This window comes from Eleutherodactylus coqui, chromosome 13 (genome assembly GCF_035609145.1).
Source record: "Eleutherodactylus coqui strain aEleCoq1 chromosome 13, aEleCoq1.hap1, whole genome shotgun sequence".
Classification (NCBI taxonomy): Eukaryota; Metazoa; Chordata; class Amphibia; order Anura; family Eleutherodactylidae; genus Eleutherodactylus; species Eleutherodactylus coqui.
The window spans coordinates 106,794,175-106,814,084 of NC_089849.1; positions in this window are offsets into that span (position 1 = coordinate 106,794,175).

Consider the following 19,910-nt stretch of genomic DNA (forward strand, 5'->3'; position numbering starts at 1 on the left):
AGTGAGCAGACAGATACTCCTATAGACGCTGCTGGAGCCAGATCATTTGTCTCTGTGATGGACAACGTTTGAAATTCGCCCTTAAGCGGGAGACGGCAGCCTACAACAGTCAAATTGATCGCTGCTTATCACTTCTTTTGTGGTAGGTACAGTTATTCCAGATAGGGGAATGGGTAGGTTAAGTTATTCCAGGGAGGGGAATGCTTATGGGCAAGGCATTATGCTTGATCGGAGGCGGATGAAGTGGCAAAAAAGGCTCGGCCTACACCATGACCATGCCAATCGTCAACCCAAAGTGAATATGAGCCACACAGGTTGGTTGAAATAGCGCAACATGAATGATGGAACCTGGATCCAAGCGTCCCAGGATGCATTTCAGCGAAAACGTTCAACAATGTTCAGCGTGACCAATGTTTCTATCTTGGAAAATGAAATTGCATGATGTATGGAGTGTTTTTGACATATCTTGTCTCAGGATTTGCTTGCAGTCCTACCATATCCCACAAAATGCAGAAGTGCAGTCAATGCAGCTTTTTACCTAAAATGGTAAAAATTGGTCAAAGCCTCATGCGGTTTATTACCTGCCCCTGGAATAACATCAATGGCAATTATAAGAATAATGCTGATAATAATACAAATTTTGTATGTATGTTTTCAGCCCTACAAAACCATAACTATAGAAGTTTAAATTTATACGTAAAGCTAGATATTTGTAGAAATATCTATATTGATATATAACTATCTATTTATATAGCTAGATATATATCTATGCAGTAACATACATTAGATAGATAGATAGATAGATAGATAGATAGATAGATAGATAGATAGATAGACTGTATATAAGCCTGCAAGTCTTGCACTTGAAGCAGCTTTATGATGTCATTAAGGCTCGATGGTGACACGCGCACCCGGAACAAGGACCACAGGTTGTTAGCGGCCATTTTTCCATCAGTCTCCACTGGAGCTAGAAGTGAGTAGACAGATACTCCTATAGACGCTGCTGGAGCCAGATCTTTTGTCTCTGTGATGGACAACGTTTGAAATTCGCCCTTAAGCGGGAGACGGCAGCCTACAACAGTCAAATTGATCGCTGCTTATCACTTCTTTTGTGGTAGGTACAGTTATTCCAGATAGGGGAATGGGTAGGTTAAGTTATTCCAGGGAGGGGAATGCTTATGGGCAAGGCATTATGCTTGATCGGAGGCGGATGAAGTGGCAAAAAAGGCTCGGCCTACACCATGACCATGCCAATCGTCAACCCAAAGTGAATATGAGCCACACAGGTTGGTTGAAATAGCGCAACATGAATGATGGAACCTGGATCCAAGCGTCCCAGGATGCATTTCAGCGAAAACGTTCAACAATGTTCAGCGTGACCAATGTTTCTATCTTGGAAAATGAAATTGCATGATGTATGGAGTGTTTTTGACATATCTTGTCTCAGGATTTGCTTGCAGTCCTACCATATCCCACAAAATGCAGAAGTGCAGTCAATGCAGCTTTTTACCTAAAATGGTAAAAATTGGTCAAAGCCTCATGCGGTTTATTACCTGCCCCTGGAATAACATCAATGGCAATTATAAGAATAATTCTGATAATAGTACAAATTTTGTATGTATGTTTTCAGCCCTACAAAACCATAACTATAGAAGTTTAAATTTATACGTAAAGCTAGATATTTGTAGAAATTTCTATATTGATATATAACTATCTATTTATATAGCTAGATATATATCTATGCAGTAACATACATTAGATAGATAGATAGATAGACTGTATATAAGCCTGCAAGTCTTGCACTTGAAGCAGCTTTATGATGTCATTAAGGCTCGATGGTGACACGCGCACCCGGAACAAGGACCACAGGTTGTTAGCGGCCATTTTTCCATCAGTCTCCACTGGAGCTAGAAGTGAGCAGACAGATACTCCTATAGACGCTGCTGGAGCCAGATCATTTGTCTCTGTGATGGACAACGTTTGAAATTCGCCCTTAAGCGGGAGACGGCAGCCTACAACAGTCAAATTGATCGCTGCTTATCACTTCTTTTGTGGTAGGTACAGTTATTCCAGATAGGGGAATGGGTAGGTTAAGTTATTCCAGGGAGGGGAATGCTTATGGGCAAGGCATTATGCTTGATCGGAGGCGGATGAAGTGGCAAAAAAGGCTCGGCCTACACCATGACCATGCCAATCGTCAACCCAAAGTGAATATGAGCCACACAGGTTGGTTGAAATAGCGCAACATGAATGATGGAACCTGGATCCAAGCGTCCCAGGATGCATTTCAGCGAAAACGTTCAACAATGTTCAGCGTGACCAATGTTTCTATCTTGGAAAATGAAATTGCATGATGTATGGAGTGTTTTTGACATATCTTGTCTCAGGATTTGCTTGCAGTCCTACCATATCCCACAAAATGCAGAAGTGCAGTCAATGCAGCTTTTTACCTAAAATGGTAAAAATTGGTCAAAGCCTCATGCGGTTTATTACCTGCCCCTGGAATAACATCAATGGCAATTATAAGAATAATGCTGATAATAGTACAAATTTTGTATGTATGTTTTCAGCCCTACAAAACCATAACTATAGAAGTTTAAATTTATACGTAAAGCTAGATATTTGTAGAAATATCTATATTGATATATAACTATCTATTTATATAGCTAGATATATATCTATGCAGTAACATACATTAGATAGATAGATAGATAGATAGATAGATAGACTGTATATAAGCCTGCAAGTCTTGCACTTGAAGCAGCTTTATGATGTCATTAAGGCTCGATGGTGACACGCGCACCCGAAACAAGGACCACAGGTTGTTAGCGGCCATTTTTCCATCAGTCTCCACTGGAGCTAGAAGTGAGCAGACAGATACACCTATAGACGCTGCTGGAGCCAGATCATTTGTCTCTGTGATGGACAACGTTTGAAATTCGCCCTTAAGCGGGAGACGGCAGCCTACAACAGTCAAATTGATCGCTGCTTATCACTTCTTTTGTGGTAGGTACAGTTATTCCAGATAGGGGAATGGGTAGGTTAAGTTATTCCAGGGAGGGGAATGCTTATGGGCAAGGCATTATGCTTGATCGGAGGCGGATGAAGTGGCAAAAAAGGCTCGGCCTACACCATGACCATGCCAATCGTCAACCCAAAGTGAATATGAGCCACACAGGTTGGTTGAAATAGCGCAACATGAATGATGGAACCTGGATCCAAGCGTCCCAGGATGCATTGCAGCGAAAACGTTCAACAATGTTCAGCGTGACCAATGTTTCTATCTTGGAAAATGAAATTGCATGCTGTATGGAGTGTTTTTGACATATCTTGTCTCAGGATTTGCTTGCAGTCCTACCATATCCCACAAAATGCAGAAGTGCAGTCAATGCAGCTTTTTACCTAAAATGGTAAAAATTGGTCAAAGCCTCATGCGGTTTATTACCTGCCCCTGGAATAACATCAATGGCAATTATAAGAATAATGCTGATAATAATACAAATTTTGTATGTATGTTTTCAGCCCTACAAAACCATAACTATAGAAGTTTAAATTTATACGTAAAGCTAGATATTTGTAGAAATATCTATATTGATATATAACTATCTATTTATATAGCTAGATATATATCTATGCAGTAACATACATTAGATAGATAGATAGATAGACTGTATATAAGCCTGCAAGTCTTGCACTTGAAGCAGCTTTATGATGTCATTAAGGCTCGATGGTGACACGCGCACCCGGAACAAGGACCACAGGTTGTTAGCGGCCATTTTTCCATCAGTTTCCACTGGAGCTAGAAGTGAGCAGACAGATACTCCTATAGACGCTGCTGGAGCCAGATCATTTGTCTCTGTGATGGACAACGTTTGAAATTCGCCCTTAAGCGGGAGACGGCAGCCTACAACAGTCAAATTGATCGCTGCTTATCACTTCTTTTGTGGTAGGTACAGTTATTCCAGATAGGGGAATGGGTAGGTTAAGTTATTCCAGGGAGGGGAATGCTTATGGGCAAGGCATTATGCTTGATCGGAGGCGGATGAAGTGGCAAAAAAGGCTCGGCCTACACCATGACCATGCCAATCGTCAACCCAAAGTGAATATGAGCCACACAGGTTGGTTGAAATAGCGCAACATGAATGATGGAACCTGGATCCAAGCGTCCCAGGATGCATTTCAGCGAAAACGTTCAACAATGTTCAGCGTGACCAATGTTTCTATCTTGGAAAATGAAATCGCATGATGTATGGAGTGTTTTTGACATATCTTGTCTCAGGATTTGCTTGCAGTCCTACCATATCCCACAAAATGCAGAAGTGCAGTCAATGCAGCTTTTTACCTAAAATGGTAAAAATTGGTCAAAGCCTCATGCGGTTTATTACCTGCCCCTGGAATAACATCAATGGCAATTATAAGAATAATTCTGATAATAGTACAAATTTTGTATGTATGTTTTCAGCCCTACAAAACCATAACTATAGAAGTTTAAATTTATACGTAAAGCTAGATATTTGTAGAAATATCTATATTGATATATAACTATCTATTTATATAGCTAGATATATATCTATGCAGTAACATACATTAGATAGATAGATAGATAGATAGATAGATAGACTGTATATAAGCCTGCAAGTCTTGCACTTGAAGCAGCTTTATGATGTCATTAAGGCTCGATGGTGACACGCGCACCCGGAACAAGGACCACAGGTTGTTAGCGGCCATTTTTCCATCAGTCTCCACTGGAGCTAGAAGTGAGCAGACAGATACTCCTATAGACGCTGCTGGAGCCAGATCATTTGTCTCTGTGATGGACAACGTTTGAAATTCGCCCTTAAGCGGGAGACGGCAGCCTACAACAGTCAAATTGATCGCTGCTTATCACTTCTTTTGTGGTAGGTACAGTTATTCCAGATAGGGGAATGGGTAGGTTAAGTTATTCCAGGGAGGGGAATGCTTATGGGCAAGGCATTATGCTTGATCGGAGGCGGATGAAGTGGCAAAAAAGGCTCGGCCTACACCATGACCATGCCAATCGTCAACCCAAAGTGAATATGAGCCACACAGGTTGGTTGAAATAGCGCAACATGAATGATGGAACCTGGATCCAAGCGTCCCAGGATGCATTTCAGCGAAAACGTTCAACAATGTTCAGCGTGACCAATGTTTCTATCTTGGAAAATGAAATTGCATGATGTATGGAGTGTTTTTGACATATCTTGTCTCAGGATTTGCTTGCAGTCCTACCATATCCCACAAAATGCAGAAGTGCAGTCAATGCAGCTTTTTACCTAAAATGGTAAAAATTGGTCAAAGCCTCATGCGGTTTATTACCTGCCCCTGGAATAACATCAATGGCAATTATAAGAATAATGCTGATAATAATACAAATTTTGTATGTATGTTTTCAGCCCTACAAAACCATAACTATAGAAGTTTAAATTTATACGTAAAGCTAGATATTTGTAGAAATATCTATATTGATATATAACTATCTATTTATATAGCTAGATATATATCTATGCAGTAACATACATTAGATAGATAGATAGATAGATAGATAGACTGTATATAAGCCTGCAAGTCTTGCACTTGAAGCAGCTTTATGATGTCATTAAGGCTCGATGGTGACACGCGCACCCGGAACAAGGACCACAGGTTGTTAGCGGCCATTTTTTCATCAGTCTCCACTGGAGCTAGAAGTGAGCAGACAGATACTCCTATAGACGCTGCTGGAGCCAGATCATTTGTCTCTGTGATGGACAACGTTTGAAATTCGCCCTTAAGCGGGAGACGGCAGCCTACAACAGTCAAATTGATCGCTGCTTATCACTTCTTTTGTGGTAGGTACAGTTATTCCAGATAGGGGAATGGGTAGGTTAAGTTATTCCAGGGAGGGGAATGCTTATGGGCAAGGCATTATGCTTGATCGGAGGCGGATGAAGTGGCAAAAAAGGCTCGGCCTACACCATGACCATGCCAATCGTCAACCCAAAGTGAATATGAGCCACACAGGTTGGTTGAAATAGCGCAACATGAATGATGGAACCTGGATCCAAGCGTCCCAGGATGCATTTCAGCGAAAACGTTCAACAATGTTCAGCGTGACCAATGTTTCTATCTTGGAAAATGAAATTGCATGATGTATGGAGTGTTTTTGACATATCTTGTCTCAGGATTTGCTTGCAGTCCTACCATATCCCACAAAATGCAGAAGTGCAGTCAATGCAGCTTTTTACCTAAAATGGTAAAAATTGGTCAAAGCCTCATGCGGTTTATTACCTGCCCCTGGAATAACATCAATGGCAATTATAAGAATAATGCTGATACTAATACAAATTTTGTATGTATGTTTTCAGCATTACAAAACCATAACTATAGAAGTTTAAATTTATACGTAAAGCTAGATATTTGTAGAAATATCTATATTGATATATAACTATCTATTTATATAGCTAGATATATATCTATGCAGTAACATACATTAGATAGATAGATAGATAGATAGATAGATAGACTGTATATAAGCCTGCAAGTCTTGCACTTGAAGCAGCTTTATGATGTCATTAAGGCTCGATGGTGACACGCGCACCCGGAACAAGGACCACAGGTTGTTAGCGGCCATTTTTCCATCAGTCTCCACTGGAGCTAGAAGTGAGCAGACAGATACTCCTATAGACGCTGCTGGAGCCAGATCATTTGTCTCTGTGATGGACAACGTTTGAAATTCGCCCTTAAGCGGGAGACGGCAGCCTACAACAGTCAAATTGATCGCTGCTTATCACTTCTTTTGTGGTAGGTACAGTTATTCCAGATAGGGGAATGGGTAGGTTAAGTTATTCCAGGGAGGGGAATGCTTATGGGCAAGGCATTATGCTTGATCGGAGGCGGATGAAGTGGCAAAAAAGGCTCGGCCTACACCATGACCATGCCAATCGTCAACCCAAAGTGAATATGAGCCACACAGGTTGGTTGAAATAGCGCAACATGAATGATGGAACCTGGATCCAAGCGTCCCAGGATGCATTTCAGCGAAAACGTTCAACAATGTTCAGCGTGACCAATGTTTCTATCTTGGAAAATGAAATCGCATGATGTATGGAGTGTTTTTGACATATCTTGTCTCAGGATTTGCTTGCAGTCCTACCATATCCCACAAAATGCAGAAGTGCAGTCAATGCAGCTTTTTACCTAAAATGGTAAAAATTGTTCAAAGCCTCATGCGGTTTATTACCTGCCCCTGGAATAACATCAATGGCAATTATAAGAATAATTCTGATAATAGTACAAATTTTGTATGTATGTTTTCAGCCCTACAAAACCATAACTATAGAAGTTTAAATTTATACGTAAAGCTAGATATTTGTAGAAATATCTATATTGATATATAACTATCTATTTATATAGCTAGATATATATCTATGCAGTAACATACATTAGATAGATAGATAGATAGACTGTATATAAACCTGCAAGTCTTGCACTTGAAGCAGCTTTATGATGTCATTAAGGCTCGATGGTGACACGCGCACCCGGAACAAGGACCACAGGTTGTTAGCGGCCATTTTTCCATCAGTCTCCACTGGAGCTAGAAGTGAGCAGACAGATACTCCTATAGACGCTGCTGGAGCCAGATCATTTGTCTCTGTGATGGACAACGTTTGAAATTCGCCCTTAAGCGGGAGACGGCAGCCTACAACAGTCAAATTGATCGCTGCTTATCACTTCTTTTGTGGTAGGTACAGTTATTCCAGATAGGGGAATGGGTAGGTTAAGTTATTCCAGGGAGGGGAATGCTTATGGGCAAGGCATTATGCTTGATCGGAGGCGGATGAAGTGGCAAAAAAGGCTCGGCCTACACCATGACCATGCCAATCGTCAACCCAAAGTGAATATGAGCCACACAGGTTGGTTGAAATAGCGCAACATGAATGATGGAACCTGGATCCAAGCGTCCCAGGATGCATTTCAGCGAAAACGTTCAACAATGTTCAGCGTGACCAATGTTTCTATCTTGGAAAATGAAATTGCATGATGTATGGAGTGTTTTTGACATATCTTGTCTCAGGATTTGCTTGCAGTCCTACCATATCCCACAAAATGCAGAAGTGCAGTCAATGCAGCTTTTTACCTAAAATGGTAAAAATTGGTCAAAGCCTCATGCGGTTTATTACCTGCCCCTGGAATAACATCAATGGCAATTATAAGAATAATTCTGATAATAGTACAAATTTTGTATGTATGTTTTCAGCCCTACAAAACCATAACTATAGAAGTTTAAATTTATACGTAAAGCTAGATATTTGTAGAAATATCTATATTGATATATAACTATCTATTTATATAGCTAGATATATATCTATGCAGTAACATACATTAGATAGATAGATAGATAGATAGATAGATAGATAGATAGATAGATAGATAGACTGTATATAAGCCTGCAAGTCTTGCACTTGAAGCAGCTTTATGATGTCATTAAGGCTCGATGGTGACACGCGCACCCGGAACAAGGACCACAGGTTGTTAGCGGCCATTTTTCCATCAGTCTCCACTGGAGCTAGAAGTGAGCAGACAGATACTCCTATAGACGCTGCTGGAGCCAGATCATTTGTCTCTGTGATGGACAACGTTTGAAATTCGCCCTTAAGCGGGAGACGGCAGCCTACAACAGTCAAATTGATCGCTGCTTATCACTTCTTTTGTGGTAGGTACAGTTATTCCAGATAGGGGAATGGGTAGGTTAAGTTATTCCAGGGAGGGGAATGCTTATGGGCAAGGCATTATGCTTGATCGGAGGCGGATGAAGTGGCAAAAAAGGCTCGGCCTACACCATGACCATGCCAATCGTCAACCCAAAGTGAATATGAGCCACACAGGTTGGTTGAAATAGCGCAACATGAATGATGGAACCTGGATCCAAGCGTCCCAGGATGCATTTCAGCGAAAACGTTCAACAATGTTCAGCGTGACCAATGTTTCTATCTTGGAAAATGAAATCGCATGATGTATGGAGTGTTTTTGACATATCTTGTCTCAGGATTTGCTTGCAGTCCTACCATATCCCACAAAATGCAGAAGTGCAGTCAATGCAGCTTTTTACCTAAAATGGTAAAAATTGTTCAAAGCCTCATGCGGTTTATTACCTGCCCCTGGAATAACATCAATGGCAATTATAAGAATAATTCTGATAATAGTACAAATTTTGTATGTATGTTTTCAGCCCTACAAAACCATAACTATAGAAGTTTAAATTTATACGTAAAGCTAGATATTTGTAGAAATATCTATATTGATATATAACTATCTATTTATATAGCTAGATATATATCTATGCAGTAACATACATTAGATAGATAGATAGATAGACTGTATATAAACCTGCAAGTCTTGCACTTGAAGCAGCTTTATGATGTCATTAAGGCTCGATGGTGACACGCGCACCCGGAACAAGGACCACAGGTTGTTAGCGGCCATTTTTCCATCAGTCTCCACTGGAGCTAGAAGTGAGCAGACAGATACTCCTATAGACGCTGCTGGAGCCAGATCATTTGTCTCTGTGATGGACAACGTTTGAAATTCGCCCTTAAGCGGGAGACGGCAGCCTACAACAGTCAAATTGATCGCTGCTTATCACTTCTTTTGTGGTAGGTACAGTTATTCCAGATAGGGGAATGGGTAGGTTAAGTTATTCCAGGGAGGGGAATGCTTATGGGCAAGGCATTATGCTTGATCGGAGGCGGATGAAGTGGCAAAAAAGGCTCGGCCTACACCATGACCATGCCAATCGTCAACCCAAAGTGAATATGAGCCACACAGGTTGGTTGAAATAGCGCAACATGAATGATGGAACCTGGATCCAAGCGTCCCAGGATGCATTTCAGCGAAAACGTTCAACAATGTTCAGCGTGACCAATGTTTCTATCTTGGAAAATGAAATTGCATGATGTATGGAGTGTTTTTGACATATCTTGTCTCAGGATTTGCTTGCAGTCCTACCATATCCCACAAAATGCAGAAGTGCAGTCAATGCAGCTTTTTACCTAAAATGGTAAAAATTGGTCAAAGCCTCATGCGGTTTATTACCTGCCCCTGGAATAACATCAATGGCAATTATAAGAATAATGCTGATAATAGTACAAATTTTGTATGTATGTTTTCAGCCCTACAAAACCATAACTATAGAAGTTTAAATTTATACGTAAAGCTAGATATTTGTAGAAATATCTATATTGATATATAACTATCTATTTATATAGCTAGATATATATCTATGCAGTAACATACATTAGATAGATAGATAGATAGATAGATAGACTGTATATAAGCCTGCAAGTCTTGCACTTGAAGCAGCTTTATGATGTCATTAAGGCTCGATGGTGACACGCGCACCCGGAACAAGGACCACAGGTTGTTAGCGGCCATTTTTTCATCAGTCTCCACTGGAGCTAGAAGTGAGCAGACAGATACTCCTATAGACGCTGCTGGAGCCAGATCATTTGTCTCTGTGATGGACAACGTTTGAAATTCGCCCTTAAGCGGGAGACGGCAGCCTACAACAGTCAAATTGATCGCTGCTTATCACTTCTTTTGTGGTAGGTACAGTTATTCCAGATAGGGGAATGGGTAGGTTAAGTTATTCCAGGGAGGGGAATGCTTATGGGCAAGGCATTATGCTTGATCGGAGGCGGATGAAGTGGCAAAAAAGGCTCGGCCTACACCATGACCATGCCAATCGTCAACCCAAAGTGAATATGAGCCACACAGGTTGGTTGAAATAGCGCAACATGAATGATGGAACCTGGATCCAAGCGTCCCAGGATGCATTTCAGCGAAAACGTTCAACAATGTTCAGCGTGACCAATGTTTCTATCTTGGAAAATGAAATCGCATGATGTATGGAGTGTTTTTGACATATCTTGTCTCAGGATTTGCTTGCAGTCCTACCATATCCCACAAAATGCAGAAGTGCAGTCAATGCAGCTTTTTACCTAAAATGGTAAAAATTGGTCAAAGCCTCATGCGGTTTATTACCTGCCCCTGGAATAACATCAATGGCAATTATAAGAACAATTCTGATAATAGTACAAATTTTGTATGTATGTTTTCAGCCCTACAAAACCATAACTATAGAAGTTTAAATTTATACGTAAAGCTAGATATTTGTAGAAATATCTATATTGATATATAACTATCTATTTATATAGCTAGATATATATCTATGCAGTAACATACATTAGATAGATAGATAGATAGATAGACTGTATATAAGCCTGCAAGTCTTGCACTTGAAGCAGCTTTATGATGTCATTAAGGCTCGATGGTGACACGCGCACCCGGAACAAGGACCACAGGTTGTTAGCGGCCATTTTTCCATCAGTCTCCACTGGAGCTAGAAGTGAGCAGACAGATACTCCTATAGACGCTGCTGGAGCCAGATCATTTGTCTCTGTGATGGACAACGTTTGAAATTCGCCCTTAAGCGGGAGACGGCAGCCTACAACAGTCAAATTGATCGCTGCTTATCACTTCTTTTGTGGTAGGTACAGTTATTCCAGATAGGGGAATGGGTAGGTTAAGTTATTCCAGGGAGGGGAATGCTTATGGGCAAGGCATTATGCTTGATCGGAGGCGGATGAAGTGGCAAAAAAGGCTCGGCCTACACCATGACCATGCCAATCGTCAACCCAAAGTGAATATGAGCCACACAGGTTGGTTGAAATAGCGCAACATGAATGATGGAACCTGGATCCAAGCGTCCCAGGATGCATTGCAGCGAAAACGTTCAACAATGTTCAGCGTGACCAATGTTTCTATCTTGGAAAATGAAATTGCATGATGTATGGAGTGTTTTTGACATATCTTGTCTCAGGATTTGCTTGCAGTCCTACCATATCCCACAAAATGCAGAAGTGCAGTCAATGCAGCTTTTTACCTAAAATGGTAAAAATTGTTCAAAGCCTCATGCGGTTTATTACCTGCCCCTGGAATAACATCAATGGCAATTATAAGAATAATTCTGATAATAGTACAAATTTTGTATGTATGTTTTCAGCCCTACAAAACCATAACTATAGAAGTTTAAATTTATACGTAAAGCTAGATATTTGTAGAAATATCTATATTGATATATAACTATCTATTTATATAGCTAGATATATATCTATGCAGTAACATACATTAGATAGATAGATAGATAGATAGACTGTATATAAACCTGCAAGTCTTGCACTTGAAGCAGCTTTATGATGTCATTAAGGCTCGATGGTGACACGCGCACCCGGAACAAGGACCACAGGTTGTTAGCGGCCATTTTTCCATCAGTCTCCACTGGAGCTAGAAGTGAGCAGACAGATACTCCTATAGACGCTGCTGGAGCCAGATCATTTGTCTCTGTGATGGACAACGTTTGAAATTCGCCCTTAAGCGGGAGACGGCAGCCTACAACAGTCAAATTGATCGCTGCTTATCACTTCTTTTGTGGTAGGTACAGTTATTCCAGATAGGGGAATGGGTAGGTTAAGTTATTCCAGGGAGGGGAATGCTTATGGGCAAGGCATTATGCTTGATCGGAGGCGGATGAAGTGGCAAAAAAGGCTCGGCCTACACCATGACCATGCCAATCGTCAACCCAAAGTGAATATGAGCCACACAGGTTGGTTGAAATAGCGCAACATGAATGATGGAACCTGGATCCAAGCGTCCCAGGATGCATTTCAGCGAAAACGTTCAACAATGTTCAGCGTGACCAATGTTTCTATCTTGGAAAATGAAATTGCATGATGTATGGAGTGTTTTTGACATATCTTGTCTCAGGATTTGCTTGCAGTCCTACCATATCCCACAAAATGCAGAAGTGCAGTCAATGCAGCTTTTTACCTAAAATGGTAAAAATTGGTCAAAGCCTCATGCGGTTTATTACCTGCCCCTGGAATAACATCAATGGCAATTATAAGAATAATGCTGATAATAGTACAAATTTTGTATGTATGTTTTCAGCCCTACAAAACCATAACTATAGAAGTTTAAATTTATACGTAAAGCTAGATATTTGTAGAAATATCTATATTGATATATAACTATCTATTTATATAGCTAGATATATATCTATGCAGTAACATACATTAGATAGATAGATAGATAGACTGTATATAAGCCTGCAAGTCTTGCACTTGAAGCAGCTTTATGATGTCATTAAGGCTCGATGGTGACACGCGCACCCGGAACAAGGACCACAGGTTGTTAGCGGCCATTTTTCCATCAGTCTCCACTGGAGCTAGAAGTGAGCAGACAGATACTCCTATAGACGCTGCTGGAGCCAGATCATTTGTCTCTGTGATGGACAACGTTTGAAATTCGCCCTTAAGCGGGAGACGGCAGCCTACAACAGTCAAATTGATCGCTGCTTATCACTTCTTTTGTGGTAGGTACAGTTATTCCAGATAGGGGAATGGGTAGGTTAAGTTATTCCAGGGAGGGGAATGCTTATGGGCAAGGCATTATGCTTGATCGGAGGCGGATGAAGTGGCAAAAAAGGCTCGGCCTACACCATGACCATGCCAATCGTCAACCCAAAGTGAATATGAGCCACACAGGTTGGTTGAAATAGCGCAACATGAATGATGGAACCTGGATCCAAGCGTCCCAGGATGCATTGCAGCGAAAACGTTCAACAATGTTCAGCGTGACCAATGTTTCTATCTTGGAAAATGAAATTGCATGCTGTATGGAGTGTTTTTGACATATCTTGTCTCAGGATTTGCTTGCAGTCCTACCATATCCCACAAAATGCAGAAGTGCAGTCAATGCAGCTTTTTACCTAAAATGGTAAAAATTGGTCAAAGCCTCATGCGGTTTATTACCTGCCCCTGGAATAACATCAATGGCAATTATAAGAATAATGCTGATACTAATACAAATTTTGTATGTATGTTTTCAGCCCTACAAAACCATAACTATAGAAGTTTAAATTTATACGTAAAGCTAGATATTTGTAGAAATATCTATATTGATATATAACTATCTATTTATATAGCTAGATATATATCTATGCAGTAACATACATTAGATAGATAGATAGATAGATAGATAGATAGACTGTATATAAGCCTGCAAGTCTTGCACTTGAAGCAGCTTTATGATGTCATTAAGGCTCGATGGTGACAAGCGCACCCCGAACAAGGACCACAGGTTGTTAGCGGCCATTTTTCCATCAGTCTCCACTGGAGCTAGAAGTGAGCAGACAGATACTCCTATAGACGCTGCTGGAGCCAGATCATTTGTCTCTGTGATGGACAACGTTTGAAATTCGCCCTTAAGCGGGAGACGGCAGCCTACAACAGTCAAATTGATCGCTGCTTATCACTTCTTTTGTGGTAGGTACAGTTATTCCAGATAGGGGAATGGGTAGGTTAAGTTATTCCAGGGAGGGGAATGCTTATGGGCAAGGCATTATGCTTGATCGGAGGCGGATGAAGTGGCAAAAAAGGCTCGGCCTACACCATGACCATGCCAATCGTCAACCCAAAGTGAATATGAGCCACACAGGTTGGTTGAAATAGCGCAACATGAATGATGGAACCTGGATCCAAGCGTCCCAGGATGCATTTCAGCGAAAACGTTCAACAATGTTCAGCGTGACCAATGTTTCTATCTTGGAAAATGAAATCGCATGATGTATGGAGTGTTTTTGACATATCTTGTCTCAGGATTTGCTTGCAGTCCTACCATATCCCACAAAATGCAGAAGTGCAGTCAATGCAGCTTTTTACCTAAAATGGTAAAAATTGTTCAAAGCCTCATGCGGTTTATTACCTGCCCCTGGAATAACATCAATGGCAATTATAAGAATAATTCTGATAATAGTACAAATTTTGTATGTATGTTTTCAGCCCTACAAAACCATAACTATAGAAGTTTAAATTTATACGTAAAGCTAGATATTTGTAGAAATATCTATATTGATATATAACTATCTATTTATATAGCTAGATATATATCTATGCAGTAACATACATTAGATAGATAGATAGATAGACTGTATATAAACCTGCAAGTCTTGCACTTGAAGCAGCTTTATGATGTCATTAAGGCTCGATGGTGACACGCGCACCCGGAACAAGGACCACAGGTTGTTAGCGGCCATTTTTCCATCAGTCTCCACTGGAGCTAGAAGTGAGCAGACAGATACTCCTATAGACGCTGCTGGAGCCAGATCATTTGTCTCTGTGATGGACAACGTTTGAAATTCGCCCTTAAGCGGGAGACGGCAGCCTACAACAGTCAAATTGATCGCTGCTTATCACTTCTTTTGTGGTAGGTACAGTTATTCCAGATAGGGGAATGGGTAGGTTAAGTTATTCCAGGGAGGGGAATGCTTATGGGCAAGGCATTATGCTTGATCGGAGGCGGATGAAGTGGCAAAAAAGGCTCGGCCTACACCATGACCATGCCAATCGTCAACCCAAAGTGAATATGAGCCACACAGGTTGGTTGAAATAGCGCAACATGAATGATGGAACCTGGATCCAAGCGTCCCAGGATGCATTTCAGCGAAAACGTTCAACAATGTTCAGCGTGACCAATGTTTCTATCTTGGAAAATGAAATTGCATGATGTATGGAGTGTTTTTGACATATCTTGTCTCAGGATTTGCTTGCAGTCCTACCATATCCCACAAAATGCAGAAGTGCAGTCAATGCAGCTTTTTACCTAAAATGGTAAAAATTGGTCAAAGCCTCATGCGGTTTATTACCTGCCCCTGGAATAACATCAATGGCAATTATAAGAATAATGCTGATAATAGTACAAATTTTGTATGTATGTTTTCAGCCCTACAAAACCATAACTATAGAAGTTTAAATTTATACGTAAAGCTAGATATTTGTAGAAATATCTATATTGATATATAACTATCTATTTATATAGCTAGATATATATCTATGCAGTAACATACATTAGATAGATAGATAGATAGATAGATAGATAGATAGATAGATAGATAGATAGACTGTATATAAGCCTGCAAGTCTTGCACTTGAAGCAGCTTTATGATGTCATTAAGGCTCGATGGTGACACGCGCACCCGGAACAAGGACCACAGGTTGTTAGCGGCCATTTTTCCATCAGTCTCCACTGGAGCTAGAAGTGAGCAGACAGATACTCCTATAGACGCTGCTGGAGCCAGATCATTTGTCTCTGTGATGGACAACGTTTGAAATTCGCCCTTAAGCGGGAGACGGCAGCCTACAACAGTCAAATTGATCGCTGCTTATCACTTCTTTTGTGGTAGGTACAGTTATTCCAGATAGGGGAATGGGTAGGTTAAGTTATTCCAGGGAGGGGAATGCTTATGGGCAAGGCATTATGCTTGATCGGAGGCGGATGAAGTGGCAAAAAAGGCTCGGCCTACACCATGACCATGCCAATCGTCAACCCAAAGTGAATATGAGCCACACAGGTTGGTTGAAATAGCGCAACATGAATGATGGAACCTGGATCCAAGCGTCCCAGGATGCATTGCAGCGAAAACGTTCAACAATGTTCAGCGTGACCAATGTTTCTATCTTGGAAAATGAAATTGCATGATGTATGGAGTGTTTTTGACATATCTTGTCTCAGGATTTGCTTGCAGTCCTACCATATCCCACAAAATGCAGAAGTGCAGTCAATGCAGCTTTTTACCTAAAATGGTAAAAATTGGTCAAAGCCTCATGCGGTTTATTACCTGCCCCTGGAATAACATCAATGGCAATTATAAGAATAATGCTGATAATAATACAAATTTTGTATGTATGTTTTCAGCCCTACAAAACCATAACTATAGAAGTTTAAATTTATACGTAAAGCTAGATATTTGTAGAAATATCTATATTGATATATAACTATCTATTTATATAGCTAGATATATATCTATGCAGTAACATACATTAGATAGATAGATAGATAGATAGACTGTATATAAACCTGCAAGTCTTGCACTTGAAGCAGCTTTATGATGTCATTAAGGCTCGATGGTGACACGCGCACCCGGAACAAGGACCACAGGTTGTTAGCGGCCATTTTTCCATCAGTCTCCACTGGAGCTAGAAGTGAGCAGACAGATACTCCTATAGACGCTGCTGGAGCCAGATCATTTGTCTCTGTGATGGACAACGTTTGAAATTCGCCCTTAAGCGGGAGACGGCAGCCTACAACAGTCAAATTGATCGCTGCTTATCACTTCTTTTGTGGTAGGTACAGTTATTCCAGATAGGGGAATGGGTAGGTTAAGTTATTCCAGGGAGGGGAATGCTTATGGGCAAGGCATTATGCTTGATCGGAGGCGGATGAAGTGGCAAAAAAGGCTCGGCCTACACCATGACCATGCCAATCGTCAACCCAAAGTGAATATGAGCCACACAGGTTGGTTGAAATAGCGCAACATGAATGATGGAACCTGGATCCAAGCGTCCCAGGATGCATTTCAGCGAAAACGTTCAACAATGTTCAGCGTGACCAATGTTTCTATCTTGGAAAATGAAATTGCATGATGTATGGAGTGTTTTTGACATATCTTGTCTCAGGATTTGCTTGCAGTCCTACCATATCCCACAAAATGCAGAAGTGCAGTCAATGCAGCTTTTTACCTAAAATGGTAAAAATTGGTCAAAGCCTCATGCGGTTTATTACCTGCCCCTGGAATAACATCAATGGCAATTATAAGAATAATGCTGATAATAGTACAAATTTTGTATGTATGTTTTCAGCCCTACAAAACCATAACTATAGAAGTTTAAATTTATACGTAAAGCTAGATATTTGTAGAAATATCTATATTGATATATAACTATCTATTTATATAGCTAGATATATATCTATGCAGTAACATACATTAGATAGATAGATAGATAGACTGTATATAAGCCTGCAAGTCTTGCACTTGAAGCAGCTTTATGATGTCATTAAGGCTCGATGGTGACACGCGCACCCGGAACAAGGACCACAGGTTGTTAGCGGCCATTTTTCCATCAGTCTCCACTGGAGCTAGAAGTGAGCAGACAGATACTCCTATAGACGCTGCTGGAGCCAGATCATTTGTCTCTGTGATGGACAACGTTTGAAATTCGCCCTTAAGCGGGAGACGGCAGCCTACAACAGTCAAATTGATCGCTGCTTATCACTTCTTTTGTGGTAGGTACAGTTATTCCAGATAGGGGAATGGGTAGGTTAAGTTATTCCAGGGAGGGGAATGCTTATGGGCAAGGCATTATGCTTGATCGGAGGCGGATGAAGTGGCAAAAAAGGCTCGGCCTACACCATGACCATGCCAATCGTCAACCCAAAGTGAATATGAGCCACACAGGTTGGTTGAAATAGCGCAACATGAATGATGGAACCTGGATCCAAGCGTCCCAGGATGCATTGCAGCGAAAACGTTCAACAATGTTCAGCGTGACCAATGTTTCTATCTTGGAAAATGAAATTGCATGATGTATGGAGTGTTTTTGACATATCTTGTCTCAGGATTTGCTTGCAGTCCTACCATATCCCACAAAATGCAGAAGTGCAGTCAATGCAGCTTTTTACCTAAAATGGTAAAAATTGGTCAAAGCCTCATGCGGTTTATTACCTGCCCCTGGAATAACATCAATGGCAATTATAAGAATAATGCTGATAATAATACAAATTTTGTATGTATGTTTTCAGCCCTACAAAACCATAACTATAGAAGTTTAAATTTATACGTAAAGCTAGATATTTGTAGAAATATCTATATTGATATATAACTATCTATTTATATAGCTAGATATATATCTATGCAGTAACATACATTAGATAGATAGATAGATAGATAGATAGATAGATAGATAGATAGATAGATAGACTGTATATAAGCCTGCAAGTCTTGCACTTGAAGCAGCTTTATGATGTCATTAAGGCTCGATGGTGACACGCGCACCCGGAACAAGGACCACAGGTTGTTAGCGGCCATTTTTCCATCAGTCTCCACTGGAGCTAGAAGTGAGCAGACAGATACTCCTATAGACGCTGCTGGAGCCAGATCATTTGTCTCTGTGATGGACAACGTTTGAAATTCGCCCTTAAGCGGGAGACGGCAGCCTACAACAGTCAAATTGATCGCTGCTTATCACTTCTTTTGTGGTAGGTACAGTTATTCCAGATAGGGGAATGGGTAGGTTAAGTTATTCCAGGGAGGGGAATGCTTATGGGCAAGGCATTATGCTTGATCGGAGGCGGATGAAGTGGCAAAAAAGGCTCGGCCTACACCATGACCATGCCAATCGTCAACCCAAAGTGAATATGAGCCACACAGGTTGGTTGAAATAGCGCAACATGAATGATGGAACCTGGATCCAAGCGTCCCAGGATGCATTGCAGCGAAAACGTTCAACAATGTTCAGCGTGACCAATGTTTCTATCTTGGAAAATGAAATTGCATGATGTATGGAGTGTTTTTGACATATCTTGTCTCAGGATTTGCTTGCAGTCCTACCATATCCCACAAAATGCAGAAGTGCAGTCAATGCAGCTTTTTACCTAAAATGGTAAAAATTGGTCAAAGCCTCATGCGGTTTATTACCTGCCCCTGGAATAACATCAATGGCAATTATAAGAATAATGCTGATAATAATACAAATTTTGTATGTATGTTTTCAGCCCTACAAAACCATAACTATAGAAGTTTAAATTTATACGTAAAGCTAGATATTTGTAGAAATATCTATATTGATATATAACTATCTATTTATATAGCTAGATATATATCTATGCAGTAACATACATTAGATAGATAGATAGATAGATAGACTGTATATAAACCTGCAAGTCTTGCACTTGAAGCAGCTTTATGATGTCATTAAGGCTCGATGGTGACACGCGCACCCGGAACAAGGACCACAGGTTGT